At 47.9% G+C, this 23,895-nt stretch overlaps 1 protein-coding gene across 3 annotated transcripts in view; it reads left to right on the top strand.

Moving 5' to 3' along the window:
* The window catches only part of LOC147659582 (coronin-1C), a 525,938-nt gene that overhangs the window by 114,945 nt on the left and 387,098 nt on the right, over positions 1-23,895 (top strand). The window contains exon 1 of one of the 3 annotated variants that reach the window (XM_086951628.1): positions 20,229-20,439. The exons of 1 other annotated variant lie outside the window; for it this stretch is intronic. The gene's annotated coding sequence lies outside the window, so the exon portion shown is untranslated. Of the gene's footprint in view, positions 1-20,228; positions 20,440-23,022; positions 23,042-23,895 lie in introns of those variants that run through there. One more of the 3 variants, XM_086951629.1, reaches the window with a different exon arrangement.

Raw genomic sequence — 23,895 nt, 5'->3', positions numbered from 1 at the left:
TTTGGTACATATCTCAATGAAAGCCCTGGTTCACTGAAATAAGCACCATTCTTACACTTAAGAGACAAACCCATTTCCGGGTCTCCAAAGTAGAGACGTTAAGGCAATTTGTAACCCTGGTGAAATCCAGGATAACAATTTCAACTGCATCTGTTATGTTTCTGTATACACATTTTATGTGTAATTGTATATAAATGTAGCTAATAGTTAGAAATGCTAGATAACTCCAAAAACCTCCATTGGACACTGGTAACCAGCTCCATGATGTACCTGAAATGAACAGGAATGCTGCTCAGAACCTTCCAGAACTTGTTCAAACCCATGTATGATGGCAGAGCATGATGGCAGAGCATTTGGATAAGCTAAACCTTCGGTAAACAGTCAACTTCCAATGAGGAGGGGGACTCTCGTAGTTGTCTTTGGAAAAGTAAAAAAAAAACACTCCAATGACACTGGAGGAGTTTCCACGATTCTGCATCACGATCTGGTGCGTCCTTATGGAACACCAAACCCTAATAATACTTTAAAGTTCATAAAATAGAAAAGGAATTTCCCATGATCACCTGCACAAGCACCCACACCAGCTAGCCAGGATATTTTAACCTGTTTAATTATTTTTACAAAAATACAACCTGTTTGATCGAGGTACTAAGAAGTCGCTGTTTTAATGGAAAAAGGTGCAATTGATCACACAAAGCAGAGAAAGGGGGAAACCACGTAGGCTACCTTCATTTTGGGAAAGATCTTACTTCATTCAAACAGTAAAGGAGAACAGTTTCAATTCCTTAACGTGCACACTGCCTACTCACAGTTGTTTGAAATGCCTAGACAGCAAAGGAGAAACTGTGAACACATTAACACTGCGCTGTGCGGGTCCTGCCTAAGAAATTCAGCACATCAATGGAAATAGTTTGGCAACTAAATTAAAACTTTTTGGGGGCATACTCTGGGATATTCAACTCGGGAAAGGCCGCCATATATGGGGAGGTGGGAGGGAGGAGCAGCTGGGAAGCGGGAGGCAGGTGGCGGGAGGCGGGAGGCGGGAGGCGGGAGGCAGGGGCAGCGAATGGTCAGTCAGGGGGGCGGGGCTGCAGGAGACGCAGTGGAGGGGAACGGGAATGGCGAGGGACACAGAACCGGGCACAGAATCATGGGCATACAAGGGGAAACAGAAGGCAAAACAATGGGGCGCAGGGAAAGGGGGCACACAAGGGGAAACAGAAGGCAAAATGGGCACAGAATCAGGCACACGAGGGGAACAGAAGGCAGAGGGTAAAAGGGCAACAACAGGAAAAACTGGCACAGCAACAAGGAGGCAGTGGGGGACAGAGGCAAGAGCACTAACCAGCAGCAGCAGGGCAGCACAGGCGGAGCTGTGTGGTGGGGGAGTGACCTACCTGGCAAGGAGACCATTCATACGATTGCTAAAATAATAATGCAAACAGAAACTATACAGGGAGCCCCCCTTCCAGACCACAATGTACACTCATGTATCCTTAATTCTAGACGACGACAGCTGTTTTTTTCTTTGGTAGCATTTTCTCAGCAATAGTTTCTGAGTGGTCATCGTACCCACAAATCCTAGCTATCATGCCACATTCTTGGACACTCAAAAAATCTTGGGTACTAAGGCGCACATGTGCAAAAAATATCACCTCAAATCAAAGACCCCCAAGTCGGGTATTTAAGGTATGCAGATTTTACCCCCGATAGAAGACAATTAAGAATGTGGAAAATACACAGGTGCTCATATTTTAAACAGTCACAGAAATCATTACACAGCAGCACATCCAAAGCTGGCCATTGTTAAGGGGCGATGAAACAGTGCACAGAAGCAGATTCCAAACTGGCTGTAGCTAAGAGGCAGCAAAACAGACATGGAGGAAAACTTTTGGAAGCAGGTGGGATAGCTCCCTGGGATCAGCTACTTAGCTTCTGTTGTAACATCAGGTGTTGAGGAGTTTCAAGAGGCAACTAGGAAAGCATTTCTCAAATGTACCGGTCAGGTGAATATTTTCTGTATGATTGATTATTATCCTATGATCTCTTATAAGCATCTGCACTATGCAAAACGCAGAAATGTACGTGTTTACTGTACTATGTCAAGTCTCAGCTATGTACGGCTTTGTTTGATGCACAATACAAAGTAAACTAAATATATGTTATCCACATGCATACATTTGATTTTAGAAAATGTGTTTTGATGGGAAATGTCATGCAAGCAGATGTTACAAAATTCCTCTCCTTGCAGGTATTTATACATATTCACAAGGCCCTTTGTCAAATATATTGCACTTTTATATTTATGTATTGAGCATTATAAAATCCGTAAACACCCCCATTTTTCAATAGAATTCGGATGAATGGTTTTCCTCATATTGAAAATGATTTTATTGAGAAGAACAGAAGAGAATGGTTAATTGTACAGAAGTTGTAGCTTTGGCTCGAGTGCTCATGTCACTTTTGAAAGTTGTAAACAAGTAAAAAATTTTGCACATCGTATTTTAAGTATGCATGGGTCAGTCTTGCATCATATCCAAAGACCTCTCCCCCCAGCGAGCCCCCTCATGCGTACATACCATGCGCCTTTCTCAAACAGGGTGCCGGCAGGAGGCAGACAACGTTTCTTTTTGGTGATTACTCCATCAGTCGCTCAATCCATAATTCCAATCACCACACAGCCGGAAGCCCCTCACAAACACGGAGCTGTCTGTGTTAACGCTGGGCAGCTCTGGAGGCAGGCACACAATATAACAGGTGCCAAACATATCAATTCCTCCCCTGCCTCCAGTCCCCTATCCCAGCATCCCTGTCACTGACACTGCATGTACTTTACATCACTCGCGCCCCCCTCCCCTCCTTACTCCCGAGTCCCAGCCCTCCATTACAATGTTTAGTTTAAAGCTTCCTTGACCATCATGCCTCGGGCACAGTCTGGATAATACAGAGGACTCGGTCAGATTATAGGAAGTGCAGAAGACCCCGGGCTATCCAAGCCAAGGCTTGACAGCCAAGAAGAAATAGCTGGTCAGGAGAGTACCTGCCCCAGGGACAGAAGGAAACTCCTCGCCCAACCTTAGACGAAGCGGCTGTCACGTAGATATCCCCGCACTAGATTCCGGCTCAGAGGGATAATGTTGCTCAGCCCAGCACATCTCGCAGCACAACTGGCTAGGTTAGGCATCAGAGGGTCTTCTGCTTCCAACCTCTCACGAGTTCCTGCCCCAGCCCCTCATCAATCTAGACTGTGCCTCAGAGGGAAACCCGGCCTCGCCATACCTCACAGCACCCCAGACTGAAAGGGAGTCCCTGCCCCAGCCCTGCACATCTCTCAGTAAGCCTTGCGGCTCAGCCTCATAGGAGACCCCCTACCTACACCCCGCACGCATCACAGCTCTCCAGTTCAGCCTTAAAGGAAGCTGCTGCCCCAGACCTGCCCACCTCACAGCAAGCATTCCCTTCCCTGCAGCGTTCAATCCACACACCGTAATCCTGACTGACTTACCTGAAGGGCATCTCCCACGGCTGCAATTAGCTGCCAAGGTTTCATTGTAGGCTGCAAAGTGCCTCCTGTTGTTCCCCCGCCGGGAAGATCTGTCGCGCTCGCGCCGCCTCAGTCTGGCCCCAAAAGTCCTCACACTTGCACATGGGGCTCTCGACGGGGCTTCTCCTCCTGCCGGGGTCGCACCACTCTGCCCCCGCCCACCCACGCGCGGCATCCAAAAATGGATGTTGCGTGGTGGCAGCCAATCCTGGCGCTGCATGCAGCACCAGCATTGGCTATGGGGGCTTAATGTGTCCTCGCCCTGGGCAGCCTTTCAAACCCGGCGCGGCTGAAGCCGCACCCCCGGCCCCTTCTGTATGCCTGAAGTGTTTTGATGGCATCGGAGCATGCGCGGGCAAGTCTCAGCCCGGCAGTCTCATGCGCACAGTTGCTGGCCTGCTTCAGACTGTCACTCAAGCAGCTGCAGCAGGCCAGCAGCCCCGCCCACCCCCTGCGCACTCCGGCCGCACCATTGTCATGACAACATGAATCATGTCATGATCCGTGTGTCACTCCCGCGCTGCGTTTGCAGCTATATTTATTTTATTAAGCTTAGCTTAGCAGTGCCATGGCCGCGGCGCGTCCAGGGTTGGCTTAGTGGGCCTACGCCCCAATGGACGCACCGCGGCTGGTGTAGGTGGGTCGTGCAGGGTATTGTAGTGTTATTGTAGGGAGAGGACTGGGGGTCAGGGGAGGGTTGTGCAGGGGTAGGGTTGTCACTTACCTTGCAAACTTTAACCACGAGTATAGCTTTACCACGCATGCCATTGCATTGTAATGGCATGCGTGGTAAAGGTATAGTTGTGGTAAAGGTTTGCAATGTAATGGCATGTTGTTGTCATTGACATTGTGTAGTAATACCCGCGTTATAATGGCATGTGTGGTATTAGTATGCGATGTAATAACATACATTTGTGCAGTGTGGGGGGAGGGGCTGGCCAGAGCAGGGCAGGAGTGGTTTTGACTTCCAATGTGCACATGAACTGTTTGGCCGGCTATCTTGGGCCGAACAAACAGTTCATGCGCATTACACAGCCTGGTGAGGAACATGCACAGGCTTCCTGTTCCAGTCTGAGCGCCACGGCGCTCAGACCATCTCAACACGTTGTGATTGGCACAGGAAGCCTGTGTGCCATGTACTTCCTGCTGCTGGCTGGACTGCAGAAAGGAAGAAGGAATAGGACGCAGACACCCACCCATGGGCCACTGGAGTTGCACTGCCAGATAGCATGCCTCATAGTTCCGAGCACCTAGCCCACATCCATCCAGCAGGTGATAGAGTACACTTAGGCCCAACTGTCATCCATCCCATCCTCATATCCGTTGTCTATGGAGCATATTGAGTTTCTCAAAAAATCTCATAGGCAGGAGTATCAGTGAGGCCGGGAAATAACAGAGCACCCTGGATATTAGCACCATCATTGCAATTGCTATCCTGCTCCTTGGGGACAGCATAAGATTACACCAGAAGCTGAGAGGCTGCCTGGCACCATTCAAGGTCACCCGACATTGCCACAATACAGTCTCTCTCTACGTCCCTATATATTTATACCCCCAGAAATTGGAACGTTTGTACCTCCCAGGGCACTGGGGTGCCACTTGTGTCCAGCTAAGTAGGCTGGGGCATGGACCATAACTGAGACAGGCAGGAATTGGTCCAATTTATAGGCAGGCTTGACATCAGACCGAAGGACATTAGTAACAATATCACGCCTGGGGAAGATTCTTCAGGCTTTCTCAGAAATAGTAGAGTGTCATCTGCATACTTGGATACGATATGTGTTCTGTGCCGTTGCTGAATCCCCCAGTTGATCCCCCTGGATCGCAACAGGTGAGCCAACGGCTCCATAACCAGGGCAAACAGAAGAGGTGATAATGGGCACTCGTGCCCCCGCAGATGCGCCACTGTTGCGACACCACGTATCCTGTGTGCACCCTAGCCAGCGGCTACTTATTCAGTAATAGGATCTAAGGAAGAATCATAGGGCCAAAGCCCACTTACAGAGTAGGGCAAACAAGTAGGACCACAGAATGGTGTCAAATGCTTTTTCGATATCTGTGGAGAGGGGGACTGGGGCCCCCTCTACCCCTGCCGCTCTATCCACTCTCATTTTCCAATCTTCATGTACACTTTATGTACAGAAGACATACCAATACTTTGGAGAGTGCACAAGCTCAAAACGACCTGGACCCGGAAGCATGGGTCAATTCATTTTCAAGAACCTGCTTTTAATCATGAATAAAATCGAGTCGCACCCCCATGAGTGGAAAGTGGGTTACATTATTCTCTTTTGCTGTAATAACTGTTCTTGGGAGTTATTTTGAGAGATGATTATAAATATTCAAGTCTGCGAGGTTTGCATATCTATCTGGCAAGTAACATTTAAGCTCATGAGTCATTGTTTGTTCTCCTTTTTGAATTCTGAATAAATTGTCCTAAAAAAGTTGCATACTTTATCAGCCTTAAAATGCATTTCTTGAAACGTTCTGAGCTTTACTTAGCTGAGGCAGAATAGAAACCATGAATAAATATAATGGAGCGGTTTTGAGCAGTGTCCAGGTCTGCACGTGCTTGAGCTCGGTAGACTGACGGGGAAGCAGTTCCGGCTTCATAGACATGCTGTGTGAAGAGACTTTCTAACAGTTAATATTGAAATGAGTGAACGTCGCTCACGTTAGCGGATACGCATGATAAAGCAAAAAGGATACGTGATCCGGGTTCTCTGAAGCGAGAAGTGGGCGGTGGCAGATGGTAAAGAGAGTGAGTGAGTGTGGTGAGAGAGCTGTACTTTAACAGCACACCACATCTGGGGGAGATTTGTAACAATCCCGCAAAATATCGCTCATAGGATTGAGTCTTATGGTGTTGTGATAAACTACAGTGTTGATATATTGGTTTTAAAGAATACGTACAGCAAAGTTTGATCTTTTGAAAATTGGAAACATAGCGTGTTTTATAGCTCTGACTATGGATTTATTGTAACACGTGTGTGTGCCTGTCTTTCGTTGTAACCTCCTGGAGCGCTGTACTCTCTGGGGCCTGCTGAGGCCGCCCTGCACTGCTCATTCTAAACGGGTTCGGTTTCTGGGGCCAAACCTCTGCCACTGCCCTCCGTTCTGCCTCTGCATTAGACCCTGGGGGATTATAGATTTTGGAAAGTGCAGAAAACCCATTAATTTTATTTGGCTCGGTGTACATTTTTGCCCTTTTTCCTTTGAAACTTGAAAGGGGGGAGCTGTTTCTCACTCTCCAGCCATCATGGCCTAAGTTTACGAAGGTTTGCCGGGCCCACAGGCGCCTCATAAACACCAGGGCAAAACCTTAGTAAATAATCCTCTTTCTTCCTAGCACAGTGATGAATGAGTACAGGTGATGCCGCGCTGAATAAATAAATAAATAAACACACATAAATAAATAAAATACCTAAACTACATGTTGTGATGACTTAATGCTCACCCTCCTTAGCCTGAGTTAGCTCTGCCTTGTCACACTGCTTCCTGAATCGGGTGTCATCTAGGGTGACCAACCGTCCGTAAATTTCACGGACAGTCCGTAATTTCGGCCGTCTGTCCGTAGTCCGTGAAGGATCTTTTAACGGACGCCATTTGTCCGTAATTTTAACCGGCCACCGGTCGCAGCTCCCTGAAGCCGGCGCAGCTTCCACCCACCTCCCTTCTTGACTCCGATGCTGAGGTCGGTGTAACAGACTCCGAGCCAGCACAAAAGCTCACATACCCAGCAGCATTGGAGAGGCACAGCGGGGTGGCAACCCTCACACCTCCAGCCCTTGATGAGCTGTTAAGAGGTGCTTGAAGGTGACTGCCCCCCTCGCCCCCCCCTCCCCCCCAAGCATCAGGAGCATCTATTCAGATGCAAACAGCCCTGAATACGCCATGTCTCCACAATTTAGAGGGGCTTCACACATTCCATTTCTGCCCAGGGCTACTGTGACACCAGAGATAGGTCAGAAATGCGAAAGTCTGGAAGCTGGGAACACTGCTTTCTGGGCCTGAGAGCATTCCTGCAGGAATGGGTGCTCCCTGCTGCCTCGTCACTATAGGGAAAACAAAAGTCATGGTAGAAACCAAAAGCCTCGCATTTCATGATTTAAATGAAATCATGAAATGCGCGGTATTTCGTTTCTACCATGACTCCCTCCATATACAACAGAAACACACACACACATCTCTGTGGAGGGCTTTAAGTAGGATGAAAAAACTGGGTGTGGTGGGGGTTCTTGTTGGGGGGGCTGATGTATAATGAGCGTGGCGTAACACTTTTAAATTAGAAGAAATCTGTACTTAGCATAGTATGCTGCCGCACTGCTCTGAAGAGATTAGGAACAGCTGCAGGTCATTAGTTGCAGGTAAGGGAGCGCATTGCTAAGCACCCAACTTTGAAATAATCCATGTGAGAGGGTTACCCCGGAACACTGGGAGCCCGTGGGAAGGGAAATATTCACCCTGCTTGTTTGTCACAATAGTACTTCCGTGAAAGGCCGCTTCACACTCGAGTCGAGACTCTGAATCGCACTTCATTGGCCAGTCAAGGGTGCTTACGATAATGTCTTTAATGATAAAAGGCTGACAGATAGCTTTATTGCTGCCCCGCTGTTATAGTTATATGGGGTCTGTACGAATGCGGAGCATGTGTTTGTTTCAAGAAGACAATGGTGTAATGCAAGTTGTCCCTACCCGCCAAGCCCCAAGATTGTGAAGAGAGTCACCTGAGCATCCCATATCTGACAGATATTGACTGGCTTTCGGCTGAATAAGGGCCCCTCTGATTGATTAGGGGGCACCTGTGGGCCTAAAGAACACCTTTACCCCTGAAAGAAGACCGTAGGTTAATAGACTCGTTTTGGTTTTATACGTGATGTGTTTTGCGAAATCACATGTGTCTCGCTGTCACTGATAGCTTTAGAAACTCTCCAAGACAACCAATCTCTCCAAAACCTGTGTACAGATTGACTCAACATCCGGTGAATTCACCCTTGGGGCCTTTCATTTCTACCATGCGCCCATGCAACATACACACACAGCGTGTGTTTCTGTTGTATATGGAGGCATGGCAGACACCAAAGGCAGCGCATTTCATGATTTAAATGAAATCATGAAATGTGCAGCCTTTAGTTTCTACCATTGCTCCCTCCATATACAAAAGAAACACGCACACACTTCTATGTGTGCAGAGCTTTAAGTGGAATGAAAAAACTGGGGGGGGGGGTCTCTAGTAGGGGTGGCCAATGTAATTATGAGCGTTGCTTAACACTGTTAAGCTAAAAATCTGTACTTCGCATAGTGTGCTGCCCCACTGGTATGGTGCTTCATGTGTCATTGCCTCTCCAGATAAATATTACGAGACACACTTATAGGGCCTGTTTCCGTTGGTTGGGTGTGCTTGGCTTGGGGGTCATTTTGCAAGCAGACCATTTAGAGGATTGGGCTAATTTTTGATCTGTTTCTAATGTTTTCTTCATATTTGTGCTTTAACATGCTATATTTGGATCCCCGTTTTTCTCCAGTTTGCAGTAAAAATGTGGTGTAAAAGCCACCATTTGAATCAATTTTTAAAAAAAAATTCTTGTGCACCCTCCTTTTGTGTTTCGGGTTTGCTCGCTTCGCTAGCTTGCTCGTTATATTAGGGTACAACATTTTTCGCCCCACCACTTTCAAAATCCACAAGCCGCCCCTGGCCCTACCCCACCCTGGAAGAGACCAAGATGATACTAGAATACTGCATGCCCACCCCTGTGCCCACCCTGGTGGATCCTGTTCCCCCTCCTGTGATGGCGCCTGTCGTCCCCCCCGCCCCCAGTGATGGCTCCTGTTGTCCCGTCCCCCGGCCTGTGATGGCTCCTGTCCCCCCCTGTGGTGGATCCTGTCTCTGCCCTGGGTGGCTTCTGTCCCAGTCCTGGAATGGCTCCTGCAGCGAGGGTGAAGTTTTTGACGGGCCTCTTCTCAAAATGGCTCAGCTCAAAATTAATATGAAAAGGTGGGCGAGTGAGCAAGTGAAAGGATGGCTGGATGCATTAGTGAAAGGGTGAATGGATGAATGAAAGATTGAATACATGGATAATGAGAGGATGGATGGATGAGTGAGTGGAAGGATGGAAGAGAGAAAAGGTAAATAGCTGGATGTATGGGTGGAAGGGTAGCTGGATGGGTAAAAGGGTGGATGGATGAGTGAAAGGGTGGATGAGTGAAAAGGTGGATGATTGAGTGAGTGGGTGGATGCATGAGTGAAATGATGGATGGATTGATGAACTGATAAGTGCAAGGGTGAATGGATGGACAGATGAGCGAAAGGGTGGATGTAAGGATGGATGAGTGAGAGTGAAAAGGAAGTTAGATGGCCAAAAGGATGAATAGATGAGTGAAGGAGTGAAAGGATAAATGGATGAGAGAAAGGATGGATGAGTGATAGGGTCAATGGATGGATTCATGAGTGGATGAGTGGATGAGTGGATGAGTAGATGGGTGGATGGATGGAAGGAAGGATTGCTAAGTGAAAGGGTCGATGGAGAGAGAAAGGGAGGATGGATGACTGAAAGGGTGGAAGGATGAGTGACTGGGTGGATGGATAGTAAGTGAAAGGATGGCTGGATGGGTGAAAGGGTAAATGGCTGGATGGATGAGTGAATGAAAGGATGGATGGGTAGAAGAGTGGATGGATGAGTGAACAGATGGATAGGTTGAAAGGGTGGATGGATGGATGGATAATGGATGGATGAGTGAAAGGATGAATGAAGGGATGGATGAGTGAAATGATAGATGGAAGGATACATGATGGATAGGTTTGCAAATGATTTAATATGTTTGGATATGGCTGGGCTTACTTATATACTATTGCGCGACCTCTGATGTGTCTGTAAAACGTATCCAATTGTCCTGAAGTTTTGTCCTGAATTTTGACCTCCTGTCCTGAATTTGTGTCCTGAATTTTGACCCTTTGTCCTGAATTTTTACACTCACCGTCCTGAATTTGCACCAATGCCAGTTGGTCACCCTAGTGTCATCGGTACATCTCTGAACGCCGAGGCCATATTTGGGAACGGGGCGTGAGTGCAGCCCCACTCCCAGAGCCACCGTGGGGCTCACTCAGGGCCGGACTGGGAACCACAACTGGCCCCGGCAAAGTGCTTGGCTGGAGGGGCCGCCGAGCACTTTGCCGGGGCCGGTTTTCGGCCGATTTTGGTACAGGGCCGAATTTGCAGCAATGCTGCAAAAACGGCCCTGTAACAAAAACGGACCGAAGGGCCCAAAACCGGCCCCCACCTGTGCGGCGCACCAGGGGATTGCCCGGTGCCCGCTATGGCCAGTTCGGCCCTGGGCTCACTTGTGGCCAAATTTCTAAAAGAAAGGGAGGGGGCCGTGCATTCCCCTCCCCGTGCAGGTATCCACCCGAGGACCCCAATCCCTGGGGCGTGATACTGCACATTGTCCCGGGGAATCCACCCCTGGAACACTGTGGTCCGCTGCCCGTGAGAGTTTGGGCATAACCTGCCTGCACTCTCCCTGGCCGTGAACTACACTTTGCTCCCGCCCGCTGGGAGCAGGAGAAAAATGTTGCTCTGCTTAGGCGGGAGCAAAGGAAAGATACTGTCTCCAGCCAGCACCCAGTATGGAGCGGGATAGGGTGCCAACTGGGACTGCTGGGGCATTGAGGCTCTCTCCGTGGCCAACAACATAGTGTTCTGTAGGTGCCTCGGGTGGGACACCCAGAAAATGATGTCACTTGAGATGTCATTAGTGATGCCATATATGATGTCATAGAACATGTCATGATTGATGTCATATATGAGGTGATAAGCAGGCCACGATGGGGGCGCAAGTTATAGTTAGCCATGCTAACTATATCTACTATAACTGGTGAATTTCTGTGTTTTTTTAGTTCAAACCATTACTGTTAACATTGAAAAATTCAGCGACCTGTAACGTTTCTTTAACCATTGTTTTTTTCTGTGGATTTCTAAGGCTTTTTAAAGAGGAAAACAGATATTTTTATTACTGAACTTTAATGGTATTTTACCTTTGTTTTTCTCATTGAATTTCTAGGGTTCTTTTTTAAGTAAATTAATTATTTTTCTGAGTGTATGTATGGTAGAATGACTTTAAAATATATGTTGTGTTCCAATATTTTTTTAGTACAATCATTTTTATTTTATTTTAACAAAACAGGATATGCTTCACAGTATATAAAATGTTTGTAAAATGTGTTTAAGTATCAAACATATAAATATTTAATAGACATTGTTTTTTTGCTCAGTTATTGTAGCTCTGATTTCAATTAACAAAAGAAGGGACTGTGGGGCTTTTTATAGAGGTCCAGCATAAATGCCGAGTCAAATGCTACTACCTTACAAATGGGGGTGGGGTCGCACACCACTCACACACCAGCGGGATCGCCCCTAAGGACTGTGGTCAGTGTACCCCTCATCAGCAGGGATTTGGCCATGTTCTGGGGTTGCCGGTGGCTGCCAAATATTGCCAGGTTTACTACCACTCAGGCGCGCAGGTGCGGGGTCCCAGGCTCGTCAGCCAACTGCTCGAGGGAGCTTTTAACATTACAAATGGGGGTGGGGTCGCACACCACTCACACACCAGCGGGAGCGCCCCTAAGGACTGTGGTCAGTGTAGTTCGTGTTCCGCGATGCATCTTCTTTCGATTCTCCGCTATCTTCCGTTTCTTCGCCATCCCTGGACACGTGTTTCGGGGTATTTACCCCCCATCAGCAGGGATTAGGCCATGTTCTAGGGTTGCCGGTGGCTGCCAAATATTGCCAGGTTTAGTACCACTCAGGCGCGCAGGTGCGGGGTCCCAGTTTCGTCAGCCAACTGCTGCGGGGGCGATCCCGCTGGTGTGTAAGTAGTGTGCGACCCCACCCCGATTGAAATGCTACTACCTAAAGGTATTCAGTTACTCTTATTTCAGTGCCTAGGAGACATTAAAACAGTAAACTAAGCCACCCCTGTTTGTAAATACAAGAGAGGAGGGGAAATTCCTTCTATCGGAACTAGGGTCCTCACACACCCAGAAGAAGCCTTTTAACTAGATCTTGATTATCCTCGTTGGGTGCAACTTGGCAGACGGGCAGTCATGCAATGTATCAAAATCAGGGGGGTTGCCAAGTACACTCCTGTTTCTTCCTTTGCTTTCTTTCTCATTCAAATATGGACAAGATGTGAAACTACTGTTTGCTATTAAGCAAGGAGGAAGCTGTGCGTCTGGTTGGAGTGTTACTTCGCTCCAGTTCTTGCTGTGTTTATTTAATACGCAGTATTTGGGCAGACTACGTCACCGGGCTGCACGCTGAAGGATTGAATAATGGTTAAATGAATGAGAAAGAAAGTAAAGGAAGAAACAGGAGTGCACTAGGCAACCCCCCTGATTTTGATATATTGCATGACTGCCCGACTGCCAAGTTGCACCCAACGAGGACAATCAAAATCTAGTTAAAAGGCAATTGTCACATGAGCGATGGCACAAATATCTTTTCATCTGAGGAATGGAAGTTTGAGTTTCATGTGTAAAATTATGATGGACGTTTTTAAGTCGGACTATGCGCAAACACTCAAGAAGAGCGAGAATTTATCATCAAATAATTTGTCAAAATCAAGCGAGCAAACGTTTTTCAACAAAAAAGTTATTGAAAGCTAGAACTGAAATATTCTTTTATAATTGTCGTTTGTTATACATCTAAGGGAGGGCAGGGTATTCCAGGGTTTGACCTGGGGAGTTTCTGATGGAGGGGAGTGTTGGGAATGAGGTGTTCTGAGTAGTGCCTTATGGGATTTGGAGTTATTGGGTTGTGGAAGGGCGTGGCTTATCTGACGCAAGTGGTTGATGCAGAGGGGTGGGGTCAATCGTTCGTATTTGAGTGGGAAAACAGCAAGAAGGGGTAAAACATTGTTTGGTGCAAGGAGAGAAACCTGCTGAAAAGGGGTTTAATCTGTTTAACGTTAAAGGTATGGGCAATTGTTTATAAAGTTCGGAACAACGGGTATAACTCATTTGTGAGAAATGTGGAATATCAGGTGATGGGAACGCAATCAGGGTGGTTGTTATATGACGGAGGTTAAGTGTGGAAGAGTAATGGCTGTTGAGAGTAGCCCGTGGGCCACATTTTTTTGGCGCACTTAGAGGGAAAAATGTCAGTTATTAGTACAACATGAAATAGATTGTTTGCAGCTATGTTCAAACTAATGCACAGAAGTCTAAAAATGTTCACTAATATATATGTCTTAATACTTCCAGTGAACCCCTGAGGAAGGGCTTTCCAAATGCCTGAAATGCATTGGGTTAAAATGATCCACTACCGAGGATGGTTTTTTTATGTCATGTTCTTGAGAAAGGCCTGGATTGACATATCTTGAACAGTAGAAAACCTCAAATACATAAAGCGCCCCACATGTGACAGAAAAAGATTTGATGACATTGATGTTTTGGAGTACACAGAATAAAATGTTCTGATTAAATATGGACAAGATGTGAAACTACTGTTTTCTATTAAGCAAGGAGCAAGCTGTGCGTCTGGTTGGAGTGTTACTTCGCTCCAGTTCTTGCAGTATTTATTTATTAAGAATCTAAACCACATTCAAAGTGCTGACGACAATTGACTTGCCTCTTAGTTCATTAATAGCATTGCCGTCAGGGCAACCGTGGAGGAATATTTCAAAGTTCACGCTAAATTCAAGCTATCACTTTTAGTAATTGACTGTCAATGAAGTGATGTAATCTGAAAAACTATGATGAAGTATTCCTGCATTTAAATGCAATACTGTTTTTTTCAATTGTAAAGCGACTTTGCATATTTTGTTGCATGAGTTACTTGCGGTTCTCTTGGCTCTCCTCATGCATGGGCTCTCCCTGATAAGTTGTTTGCTTCCCCACTTCTAAAGAAGCTAACACTTTAAAGTAAAGCTTTGGCCTGGGTGCTTGTAATGGTACCATCGGGCCCAGTCTTTGGAGTCAGAAACATATTCTTTGAATTGGGCTGCATGCCAAGCAGATGCTGCATCACAGGGGCAGCATTTTGTACAAAGTTAAGAAGCAGTATTTAATTTGCAGTGAGATGGGGTGAATTTTGGCTGGGGTAGCATTACTTACCAAACGCTTGAATGAAGCCCTGGATACAGCTGACTCCTCTCTGCCAGCAATGTCTATCGGGCGCCGTTCACCCTCTTTCTATCCATGTGCAGCTAGTGCTCCTGCTCCAATGGAAGGCAAGGTTCATGGGGGCTAAGGCAGGCATAGGGGCTAAGGCAGGCATAGGGGCTGAGCAATAAAAAGACTAAAATTCTTGATGCTCAACTTTTTTATTTGATTTGCAACGAAGATTGATCAAACTTCCTGGCACACTGCATTTTAGGAGAATTGCCGGGTGGACATTTTTCTACTTTCTTCCTGGTGATTTCTTCTGGGCTTTTGGTGCAGAGCATTCTGGAGAAAATCACAGGACAGGAGCAAGGCAGCTTGAAATGGCTTTTCAGCCTTGCTCCTGCCTGAGTGTGATCCTTAAAGCAGACATGAAACTGGAAAAACATTACACGGGGACCCCATAAATTGGGGTTCAAGTGTGGCAATGAGGAGTGGTGGAGTTACGAGGGGCAGAGTCGTGGAAAGCACTCTGACAATCAACATACATTTTTTAAAATAAACTCTGCACAAAGATATTCACAACAAGGAGAAACAGGACAGTACATTTGTTCTGGTTTAATTGGTTGCCAAGGATGCATTTTTTAATATCTTTTCGGGTTAAGGCACCCACTACAGGGATCTTTGTGTGCCAGTAAATCTCATGGAATAATAATAATGGTAAAATAACTATGGTGGTTATTGCATTTTCTAATGAGATCTGGGTTTTGTCTAGCAACAGTTTTGAGTCAAAGTAGCATAGAGGGTTAATGTGTCTCCTCCACAGCACGGCATATTTTTATTTTGTGTAGATAGGGAAGTGGGTTACTGCTTTTAATACAGAGATTATTTTGTTACTGTTGTTCATAAATTGCTATCCTTATAATCTAACACAGTGAGCTATGAAGGCCAATGTGTGAATGCTAGACCTTGTAACACTCATTGTCTTATGTAAGACACCCTCTGTTCACTGATTTACACACTTGTATGATGTATTGTCATGTATAATGTGTGTGTGATGGAAAGTGCTCTGACACCCTACAATGTGATAAAGCAAACACAAGGAGATGATGGACGTAGCACTGAAACTTTTCAGACACTCACTCCCAGTCACAGATCTGGGTTGAATCCATCATCATCCTTTAGCTCACTTCGCCACCTCAGTTCAGACCCAGCTATATGCAAATCAGTCTTGGCCCTGTGCCTCATGGGAACAGTCCAGCCCGAACTGCCAAGCCAGGTCTTCCCTGAACCGGAAACAAGCATCCTGGAACTGGTTTCTGTGTGACACCCTTCATCAGCTAGGCTAGCTTGAATCCAGTGGCAAAGTGAGCAAGGGACCCACGTCTGGGCATACCCTGCCAACTTAGGGCGAACAAAGCAAACACAAGGAGATGATGGACGAAGCGCTGGAACTTTTCAGACACTCACCCCCAGTTACAGATCTGGTTTGAATCCATCAAAATTCTTTACCTCAATTCGCCACCTCAGTTCAGACCCAGCTATACGTAAATCAGTCTTGGCCCTGTGCCTCATGGGAACAGTCCAGCCCGAGCTGCCAAGCCAGGTCTTCCCTGAATCGGAAACAAGCATCCTGGGACCAGTTTCTGGGTAACACCCTTTATCAAAGAAAAACCAAAGGAAATGATGGACGGACGTTGACAATACAAGCACTCACCCCCAGTCAACTGATCTGGGTTTAATCCATCACCGTTCTTTAGCCCACTCTGCCACCCCAGTTCAGACATGGCCATATACAAATCAGTCTGACCCTGTGCCTCATGGGAACAGTCCAGCCCAAACTGCCAAGCCATGCCTTCCCTGGACCGGAAACAAGCTACCGAGGACCGGTTTCTGGCATTTCAGCTGTCTTCAGCCTGGCTTGCTTGAATCCAGTGGCAAAGTGAGCAAGGGACTCACATCTGAGCATACCCTGCCAACTTAGGCGAACAAAGAAAAACCAAGGGAAATGATGGACGGCGCGTTGACAGTACAAGCACTCACCCCCAGTCAACTGATCTGGGTTTAATCCATCACCGTTCTTTAGCCCACTCTGCCACCCCAGTTCAGACATGGCCATATGCAAATCAGTCTGACCCTGTGCCTCATGGGAACAGTCCAGCTCGAACCGCCATGCCATGCCTTCCCTGGACCGGAAACAAGCTACCAAGGAGCGGTTTCTGGCATTTCAGTCGTCTTCAGCCCGGCTTGCTTGAATCCAGTGGCAAAGTGAGCAAGGGACTCACGTCTGAGCATACCCTGACAACTTATGGCGAACAAAGAAAAACCAAAGGAAATGATGGACGGAGCATTGACAATACAAGCACTCACCCCTAGTCAACTGATCTGGGTTTAATCCATCACCGTTCTTTAGCCCACTCTGCCACCCCAGTTCTGACATGGCCATATGCAAATCAGGCTGACCCTGTGCCTCATGGGAACAGTCCAGCCCGAACCGCCTAGCCATGCCTTCCCTGGACCGCAAACAAGCTACCGAGGACCGGTTTCTGGCATTTCAGCCGTCTTTAGTCCGGCTTGCTTGAATCCAGTGGCAAAGTGAGCAAGGGACTCACGTCTGAGCATACCCTGCCAACTTATGGCGAACAAAGAAAAACCAAAGGAAATGATGGACGGAGCGTTGACAATACAAGAACTCACCCCCAGTCAACTGATCTGGGTTTAATCCATCACCGTTCTTTAGCCCACTCTACCACCCCAGTTCAGACATGGCCATATGCAAATCAGTCTGACCCTGTGCCTCATGGGAACAGTCCAGCCCGAACTGCCAAGCCACGCCTTACCTGGACCGGAAACAAGCTTCCTAGGACCGGTTTCTGGCATTACAGTCGCCTTCAGCCAGGCTTGCTTGAATCCAGTGTCAAAGTGAGCAAGGGACTCATGTCTGAGCATACCCTGCCAACTTATGGCGAACAAATCAGTACAAAAGGGGGTGGTGATGTACGGAGCATCTGAACCAATCAAGCACTCACACCCAGTCAACAGATCTGGGTTTAATCCATCACCGTTCTTTAGCCCACTCAGCCACCCCAGTTCAGACATGGCCATATGCAAATCAGTCTGACCCTGTGCCTGGGCTGGCTGAAAGCTCCTATAAGTAATTTTATTATACATATAATTTTCCTTAAATCAACAGGACTTGGCTAATGCCAAACCTAACAAGCATTGGCATAGCCAATAGGTCTCGCCTTTGGGACCTTATAAGTGTTTATCCATGCAACAGTTGATGTTGTTGCCCCAAGGATATTGTGCTGCATAACTACTTATAAGGTCCCAAAAGCAAGGCCTATTGGCTATGCCAATGCTTGTTTGTAATCTTTGTAGGATGAAAACCTGAGTCAGGAAGATATCAGTTTGAAGCACACAGCACCTGTAAATACGTGTATGTTATTTAATCATAGAAAGGAACAGTAGGTACACTCTAGAGCCCTTCATTGTTTTTTCAAAGGAAAGCCTCTGGGCAACTCCAGATCATTTTCTGGAATTTTTGTGATAGAAACTTCAGAAAAGCTACAAAATAGGATATGTTATTATTTCACTGTACGTCAAATGGCAATGGTTTCAACATTTATTTGCCTAGTGGTTTGGTTCAAAGGACTTGGCAAGGGTTAACCTGCAATGCATGGTGACCCAGTTTGAAAAATTGTTTCACTGCTGGGTATTTGCACCTAATTTACATGTTTCCTAGTATTCAATGTCGGAAGGCGTTGTTACAGGACAATCCTAAAGCACCAGGAGCACCACATAACCTGATCAAAAACACTAGAGCACTGCTAAGTTATAAAATAGGGTCACAGCCAGTCACTATTGATAGGCTTCGAGGTGAACCCAACCGTGCTTCATATTACTTTGAGGCACTCCATGCTTTTTTAGGATATTTGAGAGGGTAGAGCAAATGAGGGACTGGCCGGGTAGCACTTTTGAATATATGACCAGAAGAGGTTTTCAGAATCTGACTACATCGAAGAAAAAAACAATTCTCCTGCGAGTACAACCATTGTAGTAATACAGCATATTAACTGAATAGTTTGGCTGTATTTTGGTGCGGTAGCGAAGGTTAAATAAGTGTCCACAAAACTAATAACCTCTGGGTTGTCTTAAAATAATCCAAGTGTTTATTGGATTAGCTTGCAACAAATATATATTTTCCTTCACAAAGACTGTGATGTTCCATTTACTGATTAGAAGGACATTACACCAGTCAACTTGCTAGGGTAGGAGTCGCGTGAGATTCAACGATAAATTGAACCACTGCTGTAACTCGGCGCTCGGTTGAGCCTTCCAACCAGCCGTGTAAGAAGCTCTGGCACCCAACCAAGATTTTCTTTCTTTCCAGTATTTGACATACAGCTGAAGAGATGCAATAAAATTAAAGGGCAAGTTTCAAAGGAGAAAAGGGATAATTTGGAGAGAAAGGGAGGGGGCTTGAGGGAGACTGCTGTTAAAATAACTAGAATGCAAAGCTACACATGAAATAAAATAGAAAGAAAGCCTTTCGCAGCTGACTGGCTCAATATGTGAACAAGTGATGCCACATGCAAGCAGCATCGCGATCGGCGGTCTTTACTTTTGAAGCACTGCACTTGTGCTTGTGGCGGCATCCACCTTGCGGGAGCGAGCAGCGGCAATATGTTTGCAATTAACGTGGCCGCGCCACTGCTCACCCCCGCAAGGTGGATGCCTCCACAAGCATGAGTGCAGTGCTTCAAAAGTGAAGACCGATGGCTAAATGCCCTCGTAGGGCAGCGCATGCGCGCTGCCTAGGTGAGACCTAAAAAGGAGGGTGGACCCTTCCTCATGAGGGTTACTTAAGGGCACCTGCTCCCCATGCTTCTGGCAATTGGCAGTATGAATTAATCACTTAGACATGACCTAAAATAATAACATTTGCGTTTTGACAACCGGTTTCCTGTATTCTGATGAATAGGTAAAAATCCATATCTCTATGTTTATTTAAATTTCGCATATGTTTCAGGGTGACCATTTTGGTTTTTTTATTGGCAGCAGGGTTTTTTTGTGTTCAGCCCACTACATAAATTTGAATAATCACTGAAAACCAGTAGTTTTCCACTTATCACTACTATAATTTGAACAGTAACAAGAAAGCACTTAAAAATGTGTCCTACGGCTGCCTTAATGATCCCTGGCAGATAATGAAAAAAAAGAGAGACTGGCTAAGGTAAAAATGTAATCAGACGATTTTTTAGAAAAGGCATATTTAAATATCACGTGCAGGCCATTTCAGTATTTTAAACGGGCAAATGGCCCATATTTTTGTTACTGGGAAAGGTGCAACCACCCTCATGATTGGAATCTATTTTACACGTATTTCACTTGCAATACAGCCTCACTTAATTAACCTTATCTTGTTTTGCCCCTAGCCGAGGCTCTGACGCTCATCCCTGGGGGATGACCTATCTCAAGTACAGTCTATCTGCTTCTACCAGCCCCTGCACTGGGCTGGTGTCCCGATTGGCCCGAGCCGCCGTCAGTCAGGAGACGGGTCTCGTGCAGCCAGGCTGCTCTTCCGGTGGGAGGGTGAAGCCGCTGATGGAGAGCTAGAGGCGGGCAGAGGGCGGCGCTGCGAGAGGGCTGGGGACGAGCAGGCTGTCCAGGGACCGGGAGGCGCGCCGCTCTGTGGGGCTCGCAGGTTGGAACGGGCTCTGGATACCTTGACGTCTGCCTGGTTGTGGAAGGAGAGTCCGGGGAGAGGTGCCAGAGCGAGGACGAGAAGGGCACGGTAAGCGGTTAACGGGGACAGCTGCAGGCGTGGAGCACCGGGAGATTCCACTCCTAATTGGGGGGTGGGGGGCAGCGGGCGAGGGTTATCTATACCGTTGAGGAGGGGGTACTTGGAGGGAAGAGAGGAGTGACAGGGTTGAGGGTGTAGAACTGGACTGCTATGATGATGGTGCTAGGGAGAGAGGAATAACTGTGCAAGGTGCAGTGGGCGTGAGAAGTGAGAGGTAGTGATGGTCTCGAAAGAGGAGGGGGGGCTGTAGACTAAGGGGAGCCAAGACAGGCGACTGAGCGAGCCTGTGTGATGGAATAAAGGACAGAAGATGGGTAGTGATGGATTCCCTGTAAGGAGAGAAAGGGCGGAGTGTGTGGATGGTGATGTCATCTGTGAGGGTTGAGGGGCGATGGGCTCATTGTGAAGGTTGGTAGGGTAGGAGGTGAGAGGCATGTGCTCTGTTCTTTGTGACATGGTTAGGGCAGATGGGGGTGTGGGCGGTTTCCCCTCTGTCTGTGATGGGGTGGTGAGAGTAATGGCAAAGGAAAAGGCAAGCGATGGGCACCATGTGGGAGAGGTGAAAAGATGAGGTGTGGTAGGGGCTCAGCGTGAGAGGAAGTGGTGAGAGGAGTGATGTAATCCGTGCGAGAGGAAGTAGTGAGGGGCTCGTAAATGGGTGTAGGAGAAAGATCAGAACGCTTTGTGAAGGGGAAGGACATGCTAGGGTTGGTGTGAAGGGACGCGGAGACGAGGTTGAAGGCTGTGATTGGCTCGCTGGAGAGGAATGCGAGAATGAAGGAAGCGATCGCTTCGGTTTGAAGGGAGGAAGGACCGGCTGAGGATGATGTGCTTTGTGTACACTCCGTCATCATAATAAATGTGCTCGCTGTTAGATGAGAGGCCGGGCTGGTGGTGTTAAAAGAAGAAAGGGCAGGAAGAGGCCGTCTCTGTCAGTGGTGCTGGAACAATTTGTGTAGTGGCAGTGCCAGAACGATTATTTTTAAGCTGCACAATGTAAGCCAGCAATCGTGGGAATCCCTCGATTACAGAAAGGCGGGTGCTGCAGCTGTAACACCTGCGCCTACTTGTTCCCTCGTCTGTGGGCTGGATGTGAAGGGGACATGACGGCTGGAGGAAGGAGCGAGGTCAGATGAGAGTGGTAGGCTCTGTCAGAGAATAAGACATTGGTGGTTTCTGCGTGAAAAGTCAACAAGAGAGTAACTCATTATGGATGGAAACGAGCGTGATGAGCTCAGGGTGAAAGGACAGACGGGTAACTAGCTCTGTGAAGAGAGTGGCCAGGTGTGTGGGAAAGGACAGGAGTGGACAACGCCGGCAATAGGCTGCGTGTGAAAAAGCAGAAGTCGAGGAAAGCCATGGACTTCAGACGAGAGATGGGGCGATCGGATCTGTGAAAGGGGGGGGGGGTGAGAAGAGTGATTAAGTCTGGGAGGATCGACGAAGGTGATCGATGGCCCCTGCGAGAAATGACATAGATGAGAGCGATGTGTTCGCGGGGAGATATCAAGACGAGGAAGGCCCTGGCTCAGCGTGAAAAGATGAGAGCGGTGTGTTGTCAGTGACATTTCAGGATGCGCAGAGCAGTGGAATCAGCGGGAAAGGAAAGCAAGGGGACCGGGTGAGAGGGATTGGCTTTTGTGTGAAAAGTGAAAGGAGAGAAAAGCTGCCCGATGAAGCGGGGAGCTGTGGGTGAACGGGCAATGGAGAGCGACGGGCTCTTGGTGATAAGTGAAGGGAGAGTGGATGGGGAGTGTGAACGGATGTGGGTGAAAGGACAGAGGATGAATGGAAGTATGGAAGTAAGATCATTTGAGGAGTGCGATGGATACCGCGAAAGGACGGACAAGGTGAAGCAGTTGGTGAGGTGTGAGATGAGTTCGGCGTTGGGCTGTGAGAGTGAAAGGGCCTTTGCTGCTTGTGATAGGGGCTGAAGGCAGCGACGAGGCTCTGCGCGAGGACAGGGCTGCCGAGGGACAGCGAGCTGTGAGGCGGGCAGTGTGCAAAGGGAGGGTGTGAAGGATGGAGAGCACGCGGCGGGTGAGGAGGGAGGCTATGGAAGAGAGAGTGAAAGGGCCTTTGCTGGCGTGTGCTGCTTGTGTTAGGGGCTGGGGGCAGCTGAGGCGCTGTTGGCGAGGGGAGGGCCGGTGGAGGACGCCCGGCTGTGAGGTGGGCATTGTGCAGGGGGATGGAGCGGAGGATGGGGGTTACTCGATGTGTGAAGAGGAAGGCTACTGCAGCGGAAGGGAAAGATGGGCGTGCTTGCGTTCTGTGGGGCTGATATGCCTGTGTTTGAGGGGAGCTGATGGTGGCACCCTGGGCGGGGCTCTGCTGGCACGTCATCTATCCGACCTAAGGGTATTTCTAATGGGGGTGGGATAGCGTGCACATTGTCGCGAGAGGAGGGGTGGATGGTGCCCGGAACGGCAGTGAGATCAGGATGCGCGCAGCCTCGGGGGAGGAAGTGCCTGTAGGTGGGAGGGTAGCATGTGTACCCTGTCAGTGTGAGGGGATTAGAGCGCACCTCATAGGAAGACCGAGGCGCTGGAAGGGGCGTGCGCACGTTGGGCAAGGTTATGTGCTGAGGAAGGTGAGATTCGAGCACGGGGAGGGCCCAGATGCCGTAGTGTTGTCAGGTTCAGGGCATGGAGTGGTGGAGACAGGCGCGCAACACCCATTGAACTCACCGGGCTTCAGCCCCCCCCCCCCCCTCGTACAGGTCTTTAAAAGACCATTTGAATGTTAATTAGGCCTTGCAGTTGTTTCACCCTTTCTAAGAGCCCCTGCAGCTCCACTCTGCCTACTGATTAAAGGTTCACCCCCCCCGAAATTTTTTCTTAGCCCCCCCCCGAAATTTGGCTCTAGTTGCGCCTCTGGGTGGAGGTGCTGTATCGTGCAAGGTGAAGACGCGGGAGGGGCAAGCTCGCAGGTGGATGGAATGGGTGTATTGTGATGGCAGGGTAGGCTGCGGCACTGGTGTGCTCAAGGCATGAAACATCGGACTTGTCTAGATGCCCAATTCGTTTGAAGTGGGGTCACAGGAGGGGGGCAGTGCAGGTTAAGGGCTCTGACATGCACATGACATGCTCGTGATATGCTCATGATTTAGATCGTCGGGTGGAAATGACCACAGTGTTCAAGAGGGGAGGTTGGTTGGATTTACATCTTAAGTTCTGGAAACAAGGAATTATGATTAATACCTGTCTTAGCATTTATAAGATGCAAAGATTTGTTCCTCGGGGACGACCAGTCTTCCCCTTCCCCTGGGGTTAGTGGACGCACATTTACTAAAACAACAATATAAGGTGTGGTTTGAGGTGGCAAATTTAAGATTGAATCTGGGCTACTAACTGGCAAATGGCACGAGGAACGTTCCATAGCAGTGGTCTTTTGTGATCTACCCTCATTTTCAGGGATTTGAGACCCTGAAGATTTGTTCTTATT

Source organism: Lissotriton vulgaris, unplaced genomic scaffold (genome assembly GCF_964263255.1).
Source record: "Lissotriton vulgaris unplaced genomic scaffold, aLisVul1.2 SCAFFOLD_475, whole genome shotgun sequence".
Lineage (NCBI taxonomy): Eukaryota > Metazoa > Chordata > Amphibia > Caudata > Salamandridae > Lissotriton > Lissotriton vulgaris.
This window is presented reverse-complemented; position numbering and strand designations above follow the sequence as displayed.